This window comes from Globicephala melas, chromosome 2 (genome assembly GCF_963455315.2).
Source record: "Globicephala melas chromosome 2, mGloMel1.2, whole genome shotgun sequence".
Taxonomy (NCBI): Eukaryota; Metazoa; Chordata; class Mammalia; order Artiodactyla; family Delphinidae; genus Globicephala; species Globicephala melas.
In genome coordinates, this window is record NC_083315.2 from 58,855,901 (window position 1) to 58,882,215 (window position 26,315).

Here is a 26,315-nt window from a genome sequence, read left to right on the forward strand (position 1 = left end):
TGGTATTATTATTCTATAGTTATATAAGATGCAACTAATAGGAGAAACTGGGTGAATGGTACAGGGGACATCTCTGTACGATACTATCTTTGCAACTTCCTGTGAATCTATAATTATTTCAAAGTATGAAGTGAATCACCTTTGTGAATACTTTAGGAGCTCACTATTGGGGTTCGTATAATATGTATGAATAAAATTTTTTCCTTTTCTCTTTAAAAAAACGATCACAACAGCTTTATTCATAATAGCTAAAACCTGGAAACAACTCAAATGTTCATTAACAGGTGAATGGCTAAACAAATGGTTATGTAGTTGTACAATGGAATACTACTCATAAATTTAAAAAAGAATAAACCACTATACGCACAACACGGATGAATCTCAAAAATATTAAGCTGAGAGAAAGAAGCCACACACAAAAGAGCTCACAGTGAACAGTTCCATTTATACAACATTCTGGAATAGGCAAAACTAAGGTGATCAGTAGTTGCTAGGGCTTAAATGTAGGTAGAGGTTTTGAACAAAAAGGGACAGTTTGAAGTTTTCTGGGATGATGGATCTACCTGTATCCTGTTTGTAGCAGTAGTTTACATGGATCTGTACATGTGTTAAAGCTCACAGAACTAATAAAAAAGTAAATTTTACTGTACGTAGAAATTTAAAACAACAATAATAAAAACCATCATTTCCCATCACAGCTTTTAAGTCCCATCTTCAATTATTTGATAGATAAGAGTTGAACCTTGAACGTTAGTTTGAACGGCATGGGTCCACTTACATGCAGATATTTTTTAATACTAAATTCAATACTCAATATTTTTCAGTACTACATGGTCCATGGTTGGTTGAATCCGTGGATGTGGACGAAATGGAGATGCAGAGGGCTGACTATAAATGACACCTGGATCAACCCCTCTGTTATTCAAGGGTGAGCTGTATTCTACTCCTACTACTGTCACTACCTAGTTGGTACTGAGTAAGTAATTTACCCCCTAACCCTTGGTTTCTTTTTGTAAAATGAAAGGAAATAATTAAATGATCTGTAAAGCTTCCTATTCCATGCTTCTGTTAAATTTGTATTATCTCATAATTAATAAGGAACACAAAATATTTCTATGCACTCAAGCGGATTCTATAATCTTGCTTCAGACAGTATGGTCTGGCTTTCAATATTCTCTGCTATTGGTTTTCTGTGATCTTTTTATGGGCTCTTAATGTCTGACCTTAGTTACTAGCTTTGAGTAGATGACTCAGACTATATGGGCTATACAAGATTTCTATTCTCTTTATCACATCAGACCTTCTCTATATTTTGCTTTTAAAAAGTCTGTGAACCAGTATTCATGCTAGAAAAATGACATCTGCTATTTTTAATTTTATAAGACATGTGGTATTGGCATTACTGGAAAAGAGACAGTAAGCCACTTTAAATGGTTTCACTCAATAGAATAAAGTACTTTTTTTTTTAAACCTGTATGGAAAATCTGCAGTTCTCCAAATCTCTTACAATCCTTCATATCTCCTGTAGAAGACCAGGAGACTAGCAAGTCTAGTAGTCTTGACTTGGTCAAGTTAGTCTGAGACTAACATCTCAGACTACCAAGTCTTATATTGAAATGTTCGGTTCCTATATAAGAATGAGCAAAGCCAGCAAGGGAATTCATACAATTTTAATTTCAAATTCAGTGTTCATAGAAAACCCTGGTTGCAATCCCAAATAGCCTTTGGTTTAATTTTTTTTTTTTTTTTGGAGATGGGGTTTCATAAAAGAAATAAGACTGGAGAAAAAATGAGTATCTATTTCAACAACACTCTCAATTACATCCAACAGAATAATTTCTGAATACTTATAAAAATTATCCAGTATTCTCACTTTGAGAAATAAGAAAAATAAAAGTGGCATATATATATGCCAACAAATATTCCATTAACTATACTTGCTTGATACTATTTTTCTCTGATAAATCCAAATAACCAGGCAACTACAGATGAACTGATAATACAAATGTAGGCCAACTGATTCTGTTACTCTCCTTTATCACCTACATTTCTTTTCTTTTTTTTTTTTTTTTGCGGTACGCGGGCCTCTCACTGTTGTGGCCTCTCCCGTTGCGGAGCACAGGCTCCAGACGCGCAGGCTCAGTGACCGTGGCTCACGGGCCCAGCCACTCTGCGGCATGTGGGATCCTCCCAGACCGGGGCACGAACTCGTGTCCCCTGTATCGGCAGGCGGACTCTCAACCACTGCGCCACCAGAGAAGCCCTACATTTCTTTTTTAAAAAATATGAATCAATTCATTTAATTCTTTAAAATACATACTAAGATATAAAATAAGTCCTGAGCTACATATAACTGTTAAATAGCAATACATTTGGAAAAGGAAAACTAATCAGTATTTCCTTATAACTCCACTGTCATGTTAACCTTTAAGAAGGAAGCTGCAAATCTAAGTTTATCGCACTTCCTCAGTGTTGAGACCACACATGCAAACACACATACATACACCCACACACACAAACCAACATCTCTGTGTTTCCCTCACTGCCATCCTTAGATTTACTGAAGATGACATTGAAAAGGATCTGACAGTTCCTCAAATTTCCATACATCTATTAAGAACTTATCTCATTCTTAGAAAGTACCCTGGTACAGAAACTAAACCCCATACAAAAAAGCAAATCTAGTGATATATTAATACTGAATCAATCTCCTGGCAGAACATTTTACTTAGTGCTACCAAATTTGTAAACAAGACTGAAAAAAAAAGTGTTTCAACAATTTCTTTATAGAAGTAGTTTTATAAAAAATTAAAAGGCTTAATGTATTGAACCCATGTCTTCTGAACTACTGGTATACTGAGGGAATCTTTTAAAATGAATGAGGCACCATCCTGGAAGCCTGGCTCTTTAACCCTAAAGCCAAACAAGGGAAACTCAAAAATCACAGAAAAAAAAAAAAAATCAAAGTCCTCAGCTCAATATCATAACTTTATTATGACCACTAAATCACAGCTGGCCAATGAAAAGCTAACTGTAGTCCTTAAAACTCACTGTAGTCTGGGTAAGCAAGACAGTCATATTATAATAGGTACAATTCAGTAAAAAAAAAAACTGTTTATGTCAGGTGTTTGAAGTTTCCAGGAGACTAGCTCTTGAGTTATCTCAAAACAAAACCTAAATATCAACTACTGTGAAGTGGCCTTTTCATTTTTTCCTTTAAAGAGCTTTAAAAGCAGTGGTTGAAAAAACTCTTGCGCATGTTTTGAGGCCAGATTCAAAACAGAACTAAAGACCAGTCTATTCAAGTTTTCCTCAAATGCCATTTCCCTGGATACCATGGATCTGATGACATTAGAATGGGAGCTGGTTGCGAGGCGGGGCTCTGTAGGGAAGGGCATGTGGAAGAAACGTCAGCCAACAGGGCAAAAGAATCTTTAAAATTCTCTTAAGGAAGAAAGACTTTAGGAAAAACATTCTTCTTCTCTAACTTAAGAGAAGTTAAGAAATCTTACACTGTTAAGAAGTTAAGAAATCTTACACTGTTACTTTCAATTTTGTTGTGTACCTATTCCATCCTTTATTGTTTTATTTGATTAGAAACATATGGAAGATCCTCCTTCCATTTATTAGTTCTATAGAATATAGTTTATAAAAAACTTTAATATAGAATAAAAATAGAAATTTTATTAATGACCGAATTTTCATTTCCACAGAGAAAGCACCATCACATCATGTAATCTAGAAAATCACCTCCTTTTAAAGGAAGGAAAATTGGGGGTCAAGACTGTAAAAGAATAACTGCTAACATCCATATTCTAGTTTTAAGATAATTTTCTTTCCAATTAAAAAAATACATATTATTTACAGAAAGCTACCAAGGTAAAGCAATTTGTTGTTCTGCACAGCAGGATCACTGGCATGGGGACAGTTAATGTTTCCACAGCTACAGAGTGGAAATAGGAAAGAAAATTCAGTTCACATCACTAAAGGCAATGAAATAATTAAATAATTTCGTGTAAAATTTAGCTTCCTACACGAATTTGTTCGTTTGTCTTATATCCTTTTGAATTAACTGTCTTAAGTTCTCCTTAGCTCATCTACAATTTACAAGTACTTTATTACGAAGTATGGTTTCTCTATGAATTATCAATACTTTGTTGAGGATAAAACAATTCAAATAGTACACTATTGATAAACACAAAAATACTAAAAGTCAATTATACCTACTCCTAATCCAGGAATAAATGAAAACAAATATTAAATCAACTTGTAGACCCTAGTTTTTGCCCCCCTCCTTCCCTCTTTGTTTCTGCTATTTATACTGCTGTAGTCATTACTACTTTTATACTAGGGAATGTTTCTTTTTCCTGCTTGGATTTGTTTCATAAATCATTGAATTCTCACTTTCTCCCACAACAGGACTTCATCACAAAGATGTAATTAATCCCACTAAAGCAAGGAAACATGGCAAACTTTAGGTTGACAGTCAGTCATTTAGTTTAGGCTCAGCTATGTGACCCTAGACCAATTCAATTGCTCATCTGTACAATGATGATGATGATATTTAATCCACAAGATTGTGGTGAAGCTTGTATGAGATTAATGTATGTGAAAGAGCTTTGGACGTTTAAAGTGTCATACAAATGTAAGGGTCTCAGTTTCTTCATGTATCACATAGGAGGATTCAGTTAGGTGATCTCTAAAGACTTCTCATCTCTAAAAAGTCTTTGATATTTACGTATGAATCACATTAAAAAATCTACTTACTCTTGGGATAATTTCATAGTTCTAAGAGACTTAGGGAACCATTAACTCAACCTTCTCATCTCACAAAATGAGTCCAAAAGCAGGCTAAGAGACTGGCAGATCACAAAAGTCAGTAGGAAAGTTGGGAGTAGGAAGGACTCAGACCTGACTCCTACCTCAACATCCTTTCTATCATGTGATGTTGTTCACTATTCTGTGAATTTAAACTCTCTCTTCATCACAGCTTAAACAATTATCTTTACAAACAGATTACAATGAAAAGCTTATTAAGAAAATGTGAATATTACTCTGGTGAAGATGACTTAACTATTAATAGTCCAATTAAAAATGTTTACAAATGTCACTAATAGCAAAAGGAGCTTAGATCAAACTGTTCAGCTATTCAGTTGGTTTGTGTGATATTCAATTTTAAGTCAATAGGTATGATGTAAATCCTACCTAACCTTTCACAGTACAGAGTTTTAATTCTGCTTTTGTTACTTACTAGCTATGTGATTTTGGGCAATTTATTTCTCTGAGCTTCAGTCTCTTCCTGTTTCTTTAAAACAGGGATAATACCAAGTATGTCACCTGGCTGTTGTGAATTAAGTGATCTAGCTCATGTTAAGACCCTATGACAGTGTCTGGCACATACTAAGTGCTCTACAAATATTAGTTTCCTTCTCTAATCTTCTAAGCTTTAGGAGAATAGAGACTGTTTCCTCTCCTTTTACTTTATCAAAAATATTTATTAAATTAAATATATGGGGTCCTGGTCCTCAACTTCAGTTATAAGCAATTGTACAACTAAACCTAAATAAAATGAGGAGCAGTGTGACAAAATGGAAGGTAAATGGGGTTTGGAGTCAACAAATCTGAGTTTGAATCCTTGCCTGACTATCTAATAGCTTTTTTACCTTGAGCAATTTACCAGACCTCTCAAGCTTCTTATCTGAAAATGTGACTTTTATCTAGCTTTTTATGATTCTGTTGTTCATATTAACAGACATCACAAATACCTAGAAAGGGGCCTATCTTATTCATCTTTGTCTCTTCCATACTAAGGCAAAGTTCAAAATTATAAGTTCTGCTGTTGGAATAAGGCAGGAGATTGAAAAAAAAAAAGAGATTCAAGATTAGAATAAATGTGTTACATTAAGAAAAGAAAAAGTACAAACCCAGTTTAACTGGCACCAACTCTAGGCATTATGTCATTGCTTCCTTTTCTTTCCTGAGGAATGGACCTCAAATATTCTTTTCCTACAGGAAGAGCAAAGTGGGGAATGTTTATTAGTGAAGGTCATTTGACTCACACTTTAAAACTGAGCATTTTAAAATTTACCATAACGAAGTGAGAGAGTGGCATGGACATATATATACTACCAAATGTAAAATAGATAGCTAGTGGGAAGCAGCCACATAGCACAGGGAGATCAGCTCCGTGCTTTGTGACCACCTACAGGGGTGGGATAGGGAGGGTGGGAGGGAGACGCAAGACGGAAGAGATATGGGGATATATGTATATATATATATATAGCTGATTCACTTTGTTATAAAGCAGAAACTAACACACCATTGTAAAGCAATTATACTCCAATAAAGATGTTAAAAATAAAATAAAATAAAATTTACTATAAGACAGTACTTACCATAAGCCAATACTCACTCTATTTAATGGACTTGTTTTTAAGAGATAAAATAACCAAGAGGTGTTTTACTTTAGAAAATACTACAGGTCTAAATAGACAAAAAGTATCCTTACCTCAAAAATTACTTTCAATGAATAACAATGCTTTGTTAAAGATGACTTAAACTACTCAGAAAAGGATTGCACAAAGCACTGTAGTTTATTACAGTATGCAAAAATACTTCTAGAGCTATACTTAACCTTTTGAGTGAAGGGTGAGTGGTGAGGTATACACAACTATGAGAATCTGATGAAAACTATGAATTGATGCCCAGAAAAATGCACATACGTGCATCAAATTTTGCATATAATTTTAGCTGAGTCATGAAACACAGTCATTATCCTATAGATCTCTAAAACCTGTTAGCAGATGCTAAGCAACCTCTGTTTTTGAGTTTTTCAAAATAATGGATTTATAGGATTTTAGAACCTTAAGCAATTTAGCAGTCATCTAATGCAAACTGCTAATAGAAAAATGAAAAAATAGTCCCCCAGAAAGTTAAAAAGAATTAGGTAAAGCCTTACTGCACTCAGGAACAGAGAGGTGTCCAACTACCATGCTAATCCACATAAGACTGACAGTGCAAAATTTAGTATAAGTCAGTGCCTTTGGGTCAGAGTAATTATCACAATGGAAACAGAACTGACCTTCAAATGGTCGTTTGGTCTAAACACATAATAGATCATCATTGATGGTTAAGAAAATGAAATTTGGACATGTGAAAAAGCTGATCAAGTCATTTAATCTTTCTTATCCTCAGGTTCTTCAAAACAAAATGGAAATAATAAAACCTACCGTTATAGGATTATTTTAAGGATAAAATCTGATAATATGCATAAAGTATTTAACACAGTGCCTAGGTACATAGTAGGTGCTCATGAAATGATATGAATTTTAAAATATTTCTTGTCAAGTCATGGAATTGGGTAAAATATTAAATAAAATCTCAAAGTAAATGAGATGCTTTCCAGCTAAACAAAATAAGTAGCAAACATTTACTGAGTATCTATACTATATTATTCAAGGTGTTACCGAGGATACAAAAAGGATAAAGTTGTCCTCCTTTCAAGGGAAACTAGGCAAAGACACAGAGTTTTTTTCCTTCTCAGTTTCCTTCTTGGGTTCCTTTTTCATTTCCCCTCAGGGCTCAGCTTTCTGCCCACTTCATACTCTACCCATATTCTCTGTACTCCCAACAGGACTGAGAGGACCCTCACATGAATACTTCTAATCCTGACCTTTCACCTGAGCATCAGACTCCTATATCTTGTTGTCTTCTGTATGTTTCCACCTGAAAGTACCATAGTAAAATACATTAAAAACTTTTCCTAATATCTATTCCTTCTTTAAATCCCCTGCTATAGTTATTAACAGCCACTTAGACACTCAAATCAAAGTCCAACGGTAATCTCACATTTCACCAATCACTTTAAATGTCTGATTCATTTCTACTCTAAACACTTTCCATGTCTATGTCCTCAATTCATCCCTATTAATAGTATCCAAATCCAGGGCATTATCTCTCAATATGACTAAATCAGTAATCTAACTGGTCTACCCACCTCTACTCTTACCCTACCTCAAAATCATTTACCATACTCCTGCCAAAATGATCACTCTAAAATGAAAATCTTGCCACACCGTATGTCAAACCCTTCAATAGCTATCTATTATCCACAGAATAAAGTCCAAGTTCACCCAAAAAATAAATGCCCAAGTATGACATATAAAGTCCTCATGGCTCATGCCTATCTCTTCAGCTTCATTTCCTATCTCCCACTTCATCACACTACGGCCATACTGAACTATTTGTCAAGCTTCACGCTGTTCTCTTTGTTGATATAAACTTACACTTCTTCCATGAATAGGAAATTCTTACTTGTTCTTCAAGATTCAGGTCCAAGATCATCTTCTCTGGGAAGCTTCCAGAGTATACTTCCCTACCCCACCAAGCTCACGCATTATCACAACAAGCACTCAGGAGATATTTGTTAAACGGAACTGAAACTAAGAAAACTAACAACAAGCAGCAAATAATTTATACATATCAAGCCAGTGAGAAGGGCAACTAGATGGATTTCAGTGTTTCTTTGGAAAAAAGTCTTGATCTAGGGATACGAGGAGTAATAGTTCAGATTGTTGAAGAAAGGAAATTAAAGTATTTGAGTGAGTAAAACAGAGATGGAAATGGACACATTTAGAGGAGACGTGTAAGACAAGACTGGAGGGATAGTAAACAGCAGATATAAACACACGAATGTAGCCATCCATATAAAAAAATTTAGAGACACAACCAATAAATCACCAAAGATTTTTAAACAGTTTTCTCTGAAACTGTATGATGTAGTTGCCATTTACACACTACCCTCTACTTCAATTAAAGAGATATTAGTTTAGAAAGATGTTTTCATCTTTTAGTTAATCTCTTGCATTTTTATAAGTTTGAGGAGATACTCTCATTTAATTAGCATGTACTGAAGAACTTTACATAAAATCCTGAAATTATAACATATCTCTATATGGCACAATAGTTTACTGAAATTGGAATAAGGTAACACAGACTCTCTCTTTCAGTTAGTTCAAGGGCTAGTCAATCTCATTAAATAATCTTTAATATTAGAACATTAGGTTGCTCCAAATCAGCAGGCGAAAATGAAAATATAGTAAGCTTAATGCCAATTCACAGAGGAATTCAACTGTAAATATTTTGCTTTCTGAATGCAGAATTAAAGAATATCAATCCTGAAACTTAAATACACTAGTCATAGTACAGAAGAACAGATGTATGAGGTATTCCCATATGAAGAGTGAAGATTAAGGTTATCTACCATGAATAAGAAGAGGAAAAAAATGCTATTATCCCTGAACTATACTTCATGACACAAAATCTACTGCTTGCAGTAAAAACAGAGAAGACTCACCCTAATATATTAACTAGAAAACCACACAATAGTCAGAAGAGGATCACGTTAGAGGAATAAATAAAACAATTAAATCAGCCACCCCAAACTGAAGCATCTCTAAGTGGATGTCTGTATCATTGTATCATTGTTATTTTATATACTTGACAATATAGCTGTATAAGGTAATAACAACCCTAGGCACATCTTCTATATCAAGAGGAAAGGTGATCAGAAAACAGATATATGTAAATAAGCACAGAAGCACTTTGGAGCTTAAAAATCATTTGCATGGAGTTGTATGTCTTCTTGTCCTTGACTGTAAATGCCAATTCCCTGCTTTCAGGTTTGCAGACAGTAAAAAGAGAGATACAAAGCTGAATGTTAATTTTCAACATAACACTGATGTTATGACAGAAGAGATGGATGATTCTCACTCTCACATCATACCTGCCATTTTAAAACAACCCTACTGATATGAACTAACATTCATGAATAACAGGTTAAAAAAAATCCTTTTGAGCTGTTGTATTTAAGCAAATTGACAGATATGAATGCACAAACACTAGTCTTGGATCATGAAATCCCCTCACACATGAACATCACTGTAAAATAAATTTTTCTAAGAGAATAGACACTGAAAATGTTGCAAGTCTGCTAAAGAGAAAAACATCAAGCTATAAAAGAAACTGGCAGCCTACCAATATGATGGTGATGAACATGTTATGCTCAAGTGTGCTGTAAATGATCATTTAAGATGCTGTCAGTCAATGTCACCTATATTTCTTTAATATTCTGTTTTGTGAAAAGACCATTGGCTTAGGGAATATGGAGTCATCCATCTGCAAGAGCAAACTGTTTTTGTCTGATATGGATTTATTTTTTCAACAAGAAAAGAGAGATATATATTTCTTGGGACCATAATCTCAAGCATATATTGGGACTAGTGTCTGTACTGTACAAGTGTAAGGATTATTCATAAAAGAGTAGATTTTATACACACACAGTCGATTCTTGCTATGTGTGGTAGTTAGGTTCTATAAAGTTTCTGTGAACACTGAATTGGTGAATACTGTGCTTCCATTGCTTCTAGGAAATGGGAAACACAGGGTTAGGTTCCTGCAAGCCTCTGCTTACAACATTTTATCAACCTATCAATATGTAAGTTTTTTTTTAATGTGTACTTCTGTTAAGAGATACCTTATTTAATATATACTGTTGATTCATTAAAATCGAACTCACAGCCAACAGCACAGCTCATAACTGAACAAAAGCTTATCTAACACACTTACTTTCGCCATTAGGCACATCACAACCTTCTTGTGCTTAAGCACACTACACGGTACTTCAGCACAATATCTGGAGGCCATGTTAAACAGTGAAATCACCCCCCAAAAAAGCATAAAAATGTGAAAAACATGGCACTAAGGAGATGGCAAAAAAGATGCTTCTTTATAGTACGTGAGTTGAAATAAGAAGGCAAGATGTCACCTTGCTCAACCTTAGCTGAGAATGTACACATCAGGCATCTCAATTTTTTTGCCACTCTGCCTATGTCTGCAAATGATTGTGAAAGCACGACAATTACTGATTTGGGAGTTTAAATCTTAGCAAGTAAGTGAATTTGCAAATATGGAATCCATGAATAATGAGGATCAAATGTGTATATATATTTACATATGTGTGTGTGTATATGTACACACACATATGAACGATGTGATATATGACATCTGGCAGGAAAGACAAGTTATGGGACTCTCTGGTTTGAGACTCCCCTAAGGTCCAGTCCTATATTTCCTTTTGGCACACCAGATACATCTACCTGAATGTCCTACCAGCACTTCAAACTTAAAAGACCAAGCTCATCTTCTGCACCTACCTAAACCTGTCTTCTGTTATATTACTTCTCCAATAATAGCACCATCTCATCTACTCATTGTGACTCTGACTCCCTTCTCCACCCTAGCCAGGGAGTAAATCATGTTGATTCTTCCTCTGAAATACCTCTTAAAGTTACCTCCCCTTGCCCAACCCCACTACAGTTACCACTAAATGCCTTTTTATCATTTGGACCATTGGCACAGTTTACTGTCTTCCCTCTTTATCTTCTACCCCAGAATCACAGGTGATATTATTGTCAGTGTTATTTTTCCAAACCTAGTTACAGTCTCTTGTACCTATAAGATGAGCTTGAGACTTCTTGGTATGGTATACACGTTCTTTTATGACTTGACACCAAACCATCTTTTTAGACTCACCTACTGACACACTTCTCTGATAAACTGTATATTCTAGCCATGATAATTTATTTCCCGTTATTTGAATATATCATACTTTTTAAAGGCCCTTTATGCATGTTATAAATTTCACTAGCAATCTTCTTTCTTCCATTTTCTACTTGCCCTTAAGGCTTCTGCTGATGGTACCTCCTCTGTGAAGTCTTTCCTGATAAGCCTCTATCTCCACCTCAGGCCAAGTTAGTCAGTCTTGCCTGTTCTTCCACAGTATTTTCACATACTTCTATTACAGAATTCCTTAAGTTCTAATTATTAACAGAGAAAGTACGAGAATGCACAAGGTTGGCCAATTACTATTATAGTTAGGTGGTGATGGGGATTCATTATACTACTGTGTACCATAGTGTGTATGTTAAATGTCCATTAAAGGAAAGCTACAAAATTTAGGGTGGGGGTGGGGGGAGGAAGGAGGAGGGAAGAAGGGAAGGTGGGAGGGAGGGAGGGAGGAAGGGAGGGAGGGAGAGAATTTGTCTACCTGACTTAATGTGTGACTTAAACAAATAGGGTACTAATTTTTTCCTCCCACATAAGAAGTCCAGAGATAGGTAGTCAAGGGTTGGTATCGAGGCTCAAGAAGGTCATTAAAGACCAAGGCTCTTTCTATCTTTTTGCTCCATTAATTGTGTTGATTTGCTGCTTCAAAGCTGTTTGCTATAGATGCAGGCATTACCTCTGCATTCAAGGCAAGAAAAAGGACAGTGTCAGTCACACCTTTACCTCTTCAATAGAAAAAACAAAAGCTTTTTTCGGTGCCCTCAGGAAACTCAGCTTATATCACATTGTCTATGGCTGTCCAACAGTGCCTTAATGGCCTGATCCCCTTGAGGGCAGAGACAATTTTACTTTAGCAACCAATCCAGTACCTAGCACATAGAGGTTCTTTGTAATTAATGAATGTATGAGTCTAATAAAGGAAACAGTGGCAAGTATCATAACACAAACTCTGCTTTCCTAATTTTCTTTTTTGTTAAATAATATAATAAAAGGTGCTCTAAAAATTACCAGTGCTATACAAATAAGAGATTATTAGTATTACAGTAGTTTGACATCTACAATCATGAAATATTTTACAATTATTGCTCTCTCTGTAGAGTACCAGAGGATTAATAAGAAGTCAAGAGACCTGAATTTTTGTCCAAGCAAAACACCCAATCTTGATGAACCTCAGTTTACCTAAAAAATAATGTTTATTTCCTAGGGTTTTTCTCAGGATAAAGTAAATATAAATAATATGAATGCACACTAAAATATATAAAACACTATAAACACATGCATTATAAAAATAATGGTTCTGTTAAGTCTTGAGAGGAATCTTACAGTTCTTACGTATTATGCATAGAGTTATATACCATCTGGCACACCAATAATATCAATTGAAACTTAAAACACTATCAATATCTGGTATGGATGCTGGGCATTAGTCCATGGGTAGATGAGATTCTGGACTTGCCCCGGTTCTTTCATGACTATAGGGAAGTAAACTAATAACTGTACCTTACATTTATACCTATTAAAGAAAGAATGCTTTATAAAATAAAATTGGTGTCTCAATGCAATTATATAATACACACAATTTGCAAAGCAGGATATGAAAAACAAAATAAACTGGTTAACACAGAACAGATGACATCAAATCCCAATTCATCAATTAATAATTGCTACCAGTAAATATGAACGGCACTAAAGTATGCCAAGGTCCTAAAGCACTTCTAAGTTAAGTCAAGTGAGACTTAAAACAGTAGAAACATTGAATACTAATTTTCCTCTGGCTTTAAAAACCCTGACTGAGCTGATAAAGAATACGCCTCAAGGTGACCTTATAGTTCATACATACAGGCAACACTGGTGGTTAGAACTATTTCTGATCAATGATAACCTCAGTGGCCTGGTTTCCAGGCTTTTATTAAGCTGTATATTTCCTCATATGTAAGAATGTTATATTAAAATAAGCATTGCATATATATAACAAAAAACAGAGGCCAATACTAAAGAAGAGAAAAATGACAGTTCTAAATCAATAAAGTCTCCACAGAATATTATAGTAAGAACTGATGCATCTTCACTTTTATTGGATTTGGAGACAACAGCTGCTGTGAAGGAAAACAGTCTTCTGTCAAGTCTGTTTAATTAACTCTCACTTCTCAAACATTCAAATACCTTACTTAACCTTATTACTAAAGGCTTACCCTTTCCTGATTCATTTAAGCAGAAACTATTCTCTGTGTAGGTTACCATGGAATTATTTAATACTGGAAACTGACTCATCTTACTACAAAAAACTGCATCAAGACATAGGCCAGTAAATTCCAGCAGAGCACTGCATAAAGCATCATCAGGTCATAAACAGAACTGAAAAATTCTAAGAGTGGATCAGACTTCTTACTGTACAATTATGCCCACAGGAGGAACCACTATTTCAGTAAGTGACGTAAATGTTAGAATGGTAAGAATGAGTTTATGTTTTACAGCTGTTAACTACCCAGTTTCAATTACTTTGATTCTTGTTTTTAAACAGGGAGAAACACAAGGTCTCTCTTTCTGTTTTATGTGCATACATAGCTTTATCAGCTAAAACTTCAACAGGGAATGCTTCTCCAATAAGAATTTAGAAGTACCTGATATAAGCAATAAATTATTTGTCAATGTTTGTAAAAATAAAAGTTATAAGTGATATGTTTACAATGAGGAACTATTTAAAATATTTAACTTTGCAAATGAAGGAGGAAGTATATTAACTTAAAGATTCATTGTTCTTTAAAATACTCATTTTCTCTCATTAAAAAAGAGGATATCATATATTAATAAAAGGTTCAATACAGCAAGAAGATGTAACAATTATGAATGTTAACCCACCTACTGACAGACCATCAAAATATATGAAGCAAAAATCGACAAAATTGAAAGGTGAAATAGACAATTCTACAACAATAGCTGGAAACTTCAATATCCCACTCTCAATAATGGACAGAACAACCAGACGGAAGTAAGGAAACAGAGGATTTAACATAATAAACCAACTAGATCTAACAGACAAATACAGAACGCTCTACCCAACAACAGAATACACATACACATTCTTCTCAAGTGTACATGGGACATTTTCCAGGACAGACCATATTTTAGGCCACAAATTAAGTCTCAACAGACTTAGGAAGATAAATATCATACAAAATATCTTTTCTGACCACAACAAGATGAACTTAGAAACCAACAACAAAAGTGAAACTGGAAAATCCACAAATTTGTAGAAATTAAACAACACACTTTTCAACAACCAACGGATCAAAGAAGAAATCACCTGGGAAATTAGAAAATCCTTAGGGATGAATGAAAATGAAAGCAAAACATACCCAAACTTATGGAATGCAGGGAAATTTTATAGCTATAAATGCTTACATTAAAAAACAGAAAAGATCTCAAATTAACAACTTAACTTTACCACTTAAGGAACTAGGAAAAGAAGAACAAACTTAACCAAAATCTAGCAGAAAGAAGGAAATAATAAAGATTAGAGCAGAGATAAATGAAGTAGAGAAAAAGAACAGAGAAAAATCAATGAACCCAAAAGTTGCTTCTTTAAAAAGATCAACAAAACTGACAAACATTTAGCTAGATGAATGAAGAAAAAAAGAGAGAAGACTCAAATTACTACAATCAGAATTGGAAGTGGGGACATTAGTACCAACTCCACAGAAATAAAAGGGATTATAAAAGAGTACTATGAACATTTGTATGCAAACAAATTGGATAACCTACCTGAAATGGACAAATTCCTAGAAATACAAAACCTACCAAGACTGAATCACAAAGAAATAGAAAATATGAGTAGACCTATAACTAGTATGGAGATTGAATCAGTAATTTAAAAATTCTCCCAAAAGAAAAGCCCTGTACCTGATGGCTTCACTGCTGAAATCTACCAAACATTTAACGAAGAACTAATACTAGTCCTTTTCAAACTCTTCCCAAAAATTGAAGAGGAGGGAATACTTCCAAACTCATTCTATGAGGCCAGCAGTACCCTGATACCAAAGCCAAAGACACTACAAAAGAGAAAACCACACACCAATATCTCTTAAGAACACTGAGCAAAAATTGTCCACAAAACAGCAAACCAAGTTCATATTAATCAGATGATACATCATGACCAAGTGGAATTTATTCCTAAAACGCAAGGATGGTTCAACATATGACAATTGATCGATGTAATACACCACATTAATAGAATGAAGGGAAAAAACCATATGATCATCTCAACTGATGCAGAAAAAGCATTTGACAGAATTCAACACCCTTTCATGATAAAAACACTTAACAAACTAAAAATGGAAGGAAATATTAACCTCAACATAACAAAAGTCATATATAAAATAACTCACAGGGAACATCATACTCAATGGTGAAAGACTGAAAGTTTTTCCTCTAAGATCACGAATAAGTGAAGGATACCAGCTTTTGCCACTTCTATTCAACACAGTACTGAAGTTCTAGCTAGAGTAATTTAGGCAAGAAAAAGAAATAAACGGCAACACAAAAATCAGTTGCATTTCTATAAACTGACAATGAACAATCTGAAAAGAAAAATACAAAAACAATTCCATTTATGATAACATCAAAAGGAATAAAATACTTAGGAATTAACCAAAGAGATGAAACATTTGTACACTGAAAACTACAAAAAACATTATTGAACAAAATTAAGGAATAACTAAATCAATGGAAACACATTCTATCTTAATGGATTGGAAAAGTTAGTTGTGTTAGAATGGACATCCAAAAAGCAATCTGGGACTTCCCTGGTGGTGCAGTGGTTAAGAATCCGCCTGCCAATGCAGGGGACACAGGTTCAAGCTCTGGTCCAGGAAGATTCCACATGCCTTGGAGCAACTAAGCCCGTGCGCCAAAACTACCGAGCCTGCACTCTAGAGCCCGCGAGCCACAACTACTGAGCCCATGTGCCACAACTACCAAAGTCCATGCACCTAGAGCCTGTGCTCCGTAACAAGAGAAGCCACTGCAAAAACAAACCCACGCACCACAACGAAGAGTAGCCCCCACTCGCCACAGCTAGAGAAAAGCCCACGCGCAGCAACGAAGACCCAATGCAGCCAAAAATAAATAAATAAATAAATTTATTACAAACAAACAAACAAAAAAAACCCAAAAAGCAATCTATAGATTCAATGCAATCCCTATCAATATCTCAATGACATTTTTTGCAGAAATAGAAAAAGTCATCCTAAAATTCATATGAGATCTTAAGGGACTCTGAAGAGCCAAAACAATCTTGAAAAAGAAGAACAAAGCTAGAGGACTTATACTTCCTGGTTTTAAAATTTATTACAGTGCTAGTATGGTACTAGCATTAAAACAAGACAAAAAGAGCAATGGAACACAATAAAGAGCCCAGATATAAACCTTTGTATATATGGTCAAATGATTTTTGACAAGGGTGCCAAGACGATTCAATGGGGAAAGGACAATCTTTTCAACAAATGGTGCTGGGAAAACTGGATATCCACATGCCAAAGAATGATGTTGGACCCTTACCTAACACCATATACAAAAATGAACTCAAAATGGACCAAAGACCTAAATGTAAAACCTAAAACTGTAAAGCTCATAGAAGAAAAGATAAGGCAAAAGCTTCATAACATTGGATTTTGCAGTGATTTCTTGACATAACACCAAAAGCACAGGCAACCGAAGAAAAAATAAACAAATTGGACTTCATGAAAATTTTTAAATTTTGTGCATCAAAAGACACTATCCACAGAGTAAAAAGACAACTCTCAGAGTGGGAGAACGTATCTTCATATTTGCACATCATATATCTGATAAAGGATTAATATCCAGAATATATAGAGAACTCCTAAAACTCAACAACAAAAAACCAAACAACCCAGCTCAAAAATGGGCTAAGGACTCGAAATGACATTTCTCCAAAGATGCCATATAAATGGCCAGTATACGCACGAAAAGAAATTTAAAGAAGTTTAACATCACTGTTTATTCAGAAAATGAAAATCAATCAAAACTACAGTAAGATACCACCTCACATCCATTAGGATGGCTACTATTATAAAAAAATAGAAAGTAACAAGGGCTGGTGAGGATGTGGAGAAAATGGAACCCTTGTGCACTATTGGTGGGAACTTAAAATGATACAAGCTGCTGTGGAAAACAGTACAGTGGTTCCAGAAAAATTAAAATAGAATATTATCCAGCAATTCCACTTCTGGGTACATACCCAAAAAAATTGAAAGCAAGGTCTTGAAGAGATATTTGTATACCCACATTCATAGCAACACTACTCACAAAAGAAAAAAATGAGAAAGCAACCTAAGTGTCCATTGACAGGTAAATGCATAAACAAAATGAGGTATATACATACAATGGAATATCATTCAGTCTTAAAAAGGAAGTGTATTCTGCAACATGCTACAACATGGATGAACCTTGAAGACATATGCTAAGTGAAATAATCCAGTCACAAAAAGACAAATACTGTATGATTCCAGTTATATAAGGTACTTAAAGTAGTCAAAATCATAGAGTTGGAAAGCAGAATGATGGTTGCCAGGGGCTGGGTGGGGGAAGGTGAATGGGGAGTTGTTTACTGGGTATTTCAGTTTTACAAGATGAAAAGAGTTATAGAGATGGGTGGTGGTGATGGTTCATCAACATTATGAATGTATTTAATACTAACTTTATATCTAAAATGGTTAAGATGGTACATTTTATGCTAAATGTATTTTAGCTCATTTTAAAAAATGGAAAAAATTAAAAGGAGGGTGAGGATGGGGGAGAGGGAGGAGTAAATGGGCCACTGGGGAACAAGGAAATATAAATGTCATCAGGAAGGAGAAAACAGTATAAGAAAGGAAGGAAGAGATGAAGGAAGGAAGGAAGGAAGGAAGGAAGGAAGGAAAAGGAAGGGAGGGAGGGAGGGAAGAAGGAAGGAAGAAAGGAACGCAGGGAGGGAAAGATAGAGGAAGAGAAGTAGGAATGGACACACACAAACATACACACACATACACACACTCTGAACTTTGGCCCAAAGCACCAGGTACTGCAGCAGAGAGAATGCCCCAGGAGATAATCACTGTCATATTCTGACATCAAGATCAAAATTCCAGCCTAGTCTAAAATAGACAAAATTGGCCTTAATCAGAAGAAATCAGCTGTAAAAACTGCAGATCTGAAAGGTCCAGACTGTGTTCCACTGTCATTCCCAGTTAGAATATCAAATTGAATTTAGAAGAGTTTAGTATGACTTGCATCTGTTAAAATTCTCAGGGTATACACAGAATGTGAATGCTCCTTGGAGCAGCTGACTTGATGGATGTTATGGGGAAGTATACTTCTGCCATTCACAGGAAAAAGCACATATTTCACAGAAGCTACTTAAAATCAACATTTTCACTGCTTCAAATGGTAAGTGAAGTAAAAATTCTAATTTCAAACTCACTCTAAGCTGCAAATAAAAAATGTATGTTCTTATACACTTCTGTTTACAAGACCAGAAAGGAATGTGTTTCTAACACCTGTGACTGCCGTGTCCCTAAAGCACGTGTCACTTCAGCTAACATACGAGCTCATCCTCCTTGGAGAAATTCAATCACTCTGTCAATAGTCCCGGTCAAGCAGGTGAAAATATTTCTCGCGGGATTCTCTTAGTGCAATAAGATGTCTCAACAACTCTTTAAAATCTGTAGGCACATGAAATCTGAGGACAGGATGAAAAAAGAAGAAATGTACTAACGTTTTTACCTCAAAAGTCCCAGTGATACTGCTTTACAAACTACATAAGTCAGTGGGTTCTAAGAATATATGCTTTGTAAATTGTAATGGATAAACAAATAACCAGTAGCATTAATAAAACAGGTATACTAAAAATTTCAGTTACTCCTGGCCCTTATTTTTCTGCCTATGCTAAGTTTCAGATAATTAATATCTGTAAGGAAAACAAATGGACTGAATTTAGATTAAAGGAAAAAATGGCTCTTTAGTTCAGATATTTTAAAAAACCCTATTTAGTTGCTGATTTATTAAGAAATATTAATTTTTTTAAGTTACCCTCTCTTTTTCATCTACGCCTTTAAATAAAAACAAAATTTATGACAGATTATAGGTTCCCTCTGGAGTTTTGCACAAAAATTTTGCTTACCAATATCCTAATTACAAACCAGGACAACTGCAGGATATTTAAAGCAGGTAATCTAGCTAAAAATCACAAAGAATCCTCGAAGAAAATTTAGCTTAAGAGTACTTGCTGCCTCTTTTCCTTTGGGTACTTCGATGATCGTCCTAAGATAAAGGAGTCTTTCCCTTGTAAAACAGAAAAACTTCTCTGCCATATTCTTCCTTACATTTCACACTGTCCTATTTTGCTATATTTCAGCTCCTACAGGAAATTATTACATGACATGACTGTCATTTCCTATAACCAAGATATTTGTGCACCTGAATGAGCCGACTGCAGAGAGATTTCAGATTTACAAGCTCAAATATACCAATCTTCTCATAATATTGGCTTGGGATAGGGCTGGGGAGGATGAGGATAGCTTGAGGAAAAAGAAAACTGCTTGCAAAGAAGGAATTCTGCTATAAACAGGCAGAATGTTCTATTTTTCTGGCAGCCACAGGGATATAACAATATAAAAAAAACTATGAGCTGGAAAGGATTTCTCCTATGACCTAAGAAAGTAAACTAGGCAATATACCACGTCAATCACTCTAGTTTGCCACCAGCCACTGGCAGCACAGCAGATTTAGTAACATAGGTTTTTAAATATTTTTTTAATTTATTTATTTATTCTTCTTTTTTTTTTTTTGGCTGTGTTGGGTCTTTGTTGCTGTGCGTGGCTTTTCTCTAGTTGAGGCGAGCAGGGGCTACTCTTCATTGCGGTGCGTGGGCTTTTCATTGAGGTGGCTTCTCTTGTTGCGGAGCACGGGCTCTAGGTGCGCCGGCTTCAGTAGTTGTGGCACGCAGGCTCAGTAGTTGTGCCTTGCAGGCTCTAGAGCGCAGGCTCAGTAGTTGTGGCACACGGGCTTAGTTGCTCCGTGGTATGTGGGATCCTCCCGGAGGGCTCGAACCTGTGTCCCCTGCACTGGCAGGTGGATTCTTAACCACTGAGCCACCAGGGACATCCCAGAGGTTTTTAAATGGTAATAGATTTTAAAAGTCTCTTTGAAAATGGGCAGTATCACTGCAGCTATGCTGTATGCTACATTTTTAAAAATTGTGGCAAAGAAAATGAAACTGATCTTGCTGTTTAATGATTAGGTTTTTTCCCTCTACGTGATTTCTATTAAAGGTTAACATGAATACCTTCCATTTATATCACATCCTAAATTCTTTACTGAGTAGAAAACAAGAACTGAATAATATGGGTAAGACATTTCTTCTTTCTCAATGAGAAATTAATGCCAATCTTTTCCAATCTTTTTAGATTATTCAACATTCATTTCACAGCAACATTCATTGAACCTACTATATTCCAGGGACTTCAATCATCCAAAGAACATAATAAGCACTATATTTTTAAAATTTTAAGGTACTGTTAAACACATGGTTTCCAAGGAGGTAGCTATTTTTATTACATTTTAGGTTTTCAATTTAAAGTTTTTAGGAAAACTCAGCCATTTTAAAATAGTCTAACAACTGTACTGCTGTCAGATATTCTAGCATTTTAAAGTAGACAAATATGGAACAAAGATGTATTGTTGGTTTACATGTTGATTACATATTGAACTAGCAACATAAGAGAGAATAAACATTTTCAGCAATTTGGGGGGAATAAAAATCACAGTATTTCAGGTCAAGTCACAGAAATCTGCCCTCTGATCATTTTTATTATTAATGGAAAAAGTCCTATGGTTTCTTTTGTTTGTTATCTTTAATTCCAACTTTAAGGAGACCCAGTAATTGTCCCGTATCATATTTCTTACCTAGGCTGATTGCTGGGTGGAATATAATGGATTAAATGGTCCTTTAAAAATTATTCTTTCTTAAAACTCTTAATTCAAACTGCGTAATAGGAAACCACATGCCTCAGATATCAAGGATCATGGTTTAGGATAGCAGAATGGTATAGTCCAAATTATTCTATCAATTCTACCTCAAATTTTCATTCTTTTCCTCATCACTGGTAGCTTCTCCTCAGTCAATGTTTTTTCCTTACCTCCAAAACACTGTCCCTCCTCTGTGTTTCCCTGGTTTTAGCAGGGCCCACTGGAAGTTAAACTTCCATCCTTCTGGACAGCACCTAGGCAGAACAAGACAGCACAAAGTGGTGCTAGGTGGCACGTCGATTCCCCTCCTTCCCTAACTCCTGTGCCAGCGGGACCCAGCAGGAAGCTAAACTTCCACTCCCACCCTTGGTAATGAGGAAGGCCAATGAAAAGCTTTAACTACCAAAATGCATTCAATACAAAGTTTCCAAGGCAATTTATAAATTTTTTTCCTTACAAAAAATTCTCTCCATGAGCTCTTACTTCTAGAATTGATACCTGATCATCTTAGTATTTCCTTTAATGTCTGCAATTTTCCTCAAGGTCTGGAAATCTTTAATTGATCAGAGCTATTCTGAATAAATTCCTCCTCTAATCCTCTTAACCCACATTGTCTTTTATCAAAAGTTTTTAAAGACAATTTTTTTTAAATTTCAGAAAATTTCAAAAACAGTATGAAGAACATTTTTTTCTGAACCATTTGAGAGTTGTTGACGTTATGTCCCATCATCCCTGAAAACTTAGGTTTATAATTCCTCCAATAAAGATATTCTCCCAAATATCCATGATACAATCATCAAAATCAACAAATTAATGATATGTTACCACCTTGTAATCTATCTTCCCTACTGAAGTTTCACCAATCATCCCATTAATGTCTTTTTTTTTTAAATTTTGGAGTATAGTTGCTTTACAATATTTTGTTAGTTTATACTGTACAGCAAAGTGAATCAGCTATACGTATACATGTATCCCCTCTTTTTTGGATTTCCTTCTCATTTAGGTCACCACAGAGCATTGAGTAGAGTTCCCTGTGCTATACAGTAGGTTCTCATTAGTTATCTATTTTATACATAGTATCAACAGTGTATATATGTCAATCCCAATCTCCCAATTCATCCCCCCCTCTTCCCCCTTGGTATCCATATGTTTGTTCTCTATGTTTCTATTTCTGCTTTGTAAATAAGATCGTCTATACCATTTTTTTCAGATTCCACATATATGCGTTAACGTAAGATCTTTTTTTTCTCTTTCCAACTTGCTTCACTCTGTATGACAGTCTCTAGGTCCATCCATATCTCTACATATGACCCAATTTCGTTCCTTCTTATGGCTGAGTAATATTCCATTGTATATATGTACCACATCTTCTTTATCCATTCCTCTGTCGATGGACATTTAGATTGCATTAATGTCTTTTGTAGCAAAGGGATCAGATCTAGTATCATGAGTTGCATTTAATTTTCATGTTTCTGTATTGTCTAAATATGGAATAGTTCTTAACTTTTTCCTTGACTTTCATAAACTTTAAAAATTAGAAAGTTATAGGCCAGGTATCTTGTAGACAGTCTCTCCTTTAGGAATTCTCTGATGTTTCCTCAAGGTTAGACTTAGGTTATGCATTTTTGGTAGAAGTACTGAACAAACTGATTATACTATACCAGTTCTCAAATTGTGATTTTTCTAATTCCGTAATTCATTTTCTTCTCTCCATTAATTTACTCCATGACAACAAATTTCTATTTTATTCAACAGGCTATAATTTGATAATGAGTATTATTTTGAGGCTCAATATGTTCAAAAATTGGCCAGCAGGTGCTGCTTCAAGGTGACTTCCATTTCCTTCAGATACAACCCCTCATTCTGTGAGCAATTCCCTACTTTCTGGTACAGGATGATGTGTCCAGCATATCTTGTCATGTTCTTTCTCTACCCTAGCCCTAGAATCAGCTATTTCTCCAAGCAGCCCTACCACAAACACCTACCTTCTCAGGCCCTGTCTGATGACTTCTAGACTGAATTATTCAGGAAGGAAAGAAGGACAGCAATAAGAAAGCCAAAGGGCTACTTTGTTTAGAATGGGTGACTTGCACTGATTCCCTCTGTAGCTGGATAGGTCTGTCTCCCCAGTGACCTCATCTGCCTTGAATGGCAAGGCTGACTACATGCTCTGTTTAAGAAATAGAGGAGTCCTGTTAATAGGCAAACTTCCCCCAGCTCATAATTACAACAGTAAGGAAACACTTGCTCTGGGAGTAGAATATTCTGGGTTCATTTTATTCCCTGGAAAGGTACCTCTTCCTTTTCTTAATACATCTTTTATTTTAGAACAGCTTTAGATGTGTAGACAAATTGTGAAGACAGTAGAGAGTTCCCATGTGTCCTCCACCAAGTTTCCCTTATTAACATCCTATATTAGTATGATACACTTGTCAAAATTAATGAACCCATATAAATATTATTAACTAAAGTCCATACTTTATTCAGATATCCTCAGTTTTCCTCCAACATCCATTTTCTGTTTCAGGATCCCATCCAAGATAACGTATTACATTTAGTAGTTACATCTCCTTAGGCTACTCTTGGTTGTGACAGTTTCTCAAACTTCAATGATAATAACTTGTCTTTAATGACTGTATTAGTTTCCTGTGACTGCTGTAACAAATTACCATAAACTTGACGTCTTAGAAAAAGAGAAATTTATTCTCTTACAGTTTTTGAGGCCATAAGCCTGAAATCAAGCTATCAGGGTCACACTCTCTGAAGGCCTTCAGGAAAAATCATTCCATGCCTCTTCTACCTTCTGGTAGCTTAAAGGCATCCCTTGGTTTGTGGCTGACTCACTCCAATCTCTGCCTCTGTCTTCTCTGTGTCTATGCATGTCTTTTTTTCTGTGTCTTATAAGGACACACCATTTGATTTACAATCCACCCAGATAATCTGGGATGATCTCATTTTAAAGTCGTTGCCTTAAATACATCTGCAAAGACTCTTTTTCCAAATAAAGTCACATTCATAGGTTCTGGAGGTTAGGACATGGACACATCTTTTGAGGGGCCTCACCATTCAACCTACTACAATGAAGTCTACAGTTTTGAGGATCACTTGTCAGATATTCTGTAGAACTGTGATTTGCCTTCTCATGGTTAGACTGGGATAATGCATTTGAGTACCATACAGATAAAGTGTCACGTGTATGATATCATACCAGGGGCACATACTATCAACAAGACTTATCATTGTTGATGTTGACCTCGATCACCTGGCATTAGAGTTTGTCAGGTTTCGGCACTATATCGTTACCGTTTCCATACTGTTTTCTTTGGAGAAAAGTCACTATGAGCAGCTCAACTTAAGGAGTTGGGGAGCTATATCTCACTTCGTTGAGGGTGGGGTAGCTAAACAAATTATTTGCAATTCTTCTATATGGGAGATTTGCTTTTTTTCCTCCAAAGTCAACATCAATCATTTGTTTATGTCAGTATGGACTCATCGATATTTACTTTATACTTAGGGTTTTAACCTAATATTACTTTATGTATTTTGTTGCTCAAACTGTTATAGCTTTGGTCATTGGGAGATCTTTCAGTTGGCTCTTTTGTCCCTTTGGCATACTCCTGTTATCATGTTTTATTTTATTTTTTGGCACTGCAAGATGCTCCAGACTCATCTTGTATATTTCCTGCCCAACTGCAAGAATCAGCCACTTCTCCAAGAAGCCCTGATTCCTCCTATTGGAGAATGGTATTAGAAACCAAACTTTGCACACTAGGTGTGGTCACTGCTACTGGGGTTTCATTGCTTCTAGGCCCTCTCAGCTGACAGAGCAATTAGATGTAGATCTATGTCTACGTATATATGTATACATAGACATATATTACAGGCATACTCAGAGATATTGTAGGTTCAGTTCCAGACCACTGCAATAAAGCAAATATCACAACAGTCACAAATTTTTGTTTTCAAGTGCACATAAAAGTTATGTTTACACTACACTGTAGTCTATTAAATGCACAAAAGCATTATATCTAAAAAAACGATGTACATACCTTAATTTTAAAAATATTTTATTGCTAAGAAATGCTAACCATCATCTGGACCTTCAGTGAGTCATAATCTTTTTGCTGGTGGAGGATTTGAAATATATTGAGAATTACCAAAATGTACCAGAGGGACATGAAATGAGCAAATGCTGTTGGGAAAATGGCACCCACAGACTTGTTTTATGCAGGGTTGCCACAAACCTTCAATTTGTAGAAAAAGCAATATCTGTGAAATGCAATAAACAAGGTATGCCTATATAAACATTTCTATATGTAACCACCTGTATCTGTATTAAGCTAACATGAATTCATACTGTCTCCAGCTCTACTCCATTACCACATGGATGATTCTAGTCTCTTCTCCTTGCTTACTTGTACACTACAACAGTGAGAAACCTGACTTCCACCAATACATGTATATTAGTTTCAGAATTCTTAACCCATACCCTGCCCCCTATGTGATACAACTTTATCAACTAGAGTACAGTCCTTTTGTATACAGTTCCTTTTGCCTTTTAGTCTTATAGATTCCACTCATTTCCAAAATTACTTAGGTCAGCACCTTATTCTGCCACCCCCTTCAGTAAGATTGTTTCATTTATTTGTAATATATTTAGAGTCTTT

The 26,315-nt window shown here is 35.4% G+C and overlaps 1 protein-coding gene across 9 annotated transcripts in view; it reads right to left on the reverse strand.

Moving 5' to 3' along the window:
* PEAK1 (pseudopodium enriched atypical kinase 1) overlaps positions 1-26,315 on the reverse strand; it is a 295,845-nt gene that overhangs the window by 161,020 nt on the left and 108,510 nt on the right. For 8 of the 9 annotated variants that reach the window (XR_009562926.2, XM_060293968.2, XM_030874905.3 and 5 more), the window contains one exon: positions 5,925-6,006. The gene's annotated coding sequence lies outside the window, so the exon portion shown is untranslated. Of the gene's footprint in view, positions 1-5,924; positions 6,007-21,818; positions 21,903-26,315 lie in introns of all 9 variants that reach the window. The other variant, XM_060293967.2, reaches the window with a different exon arrangement.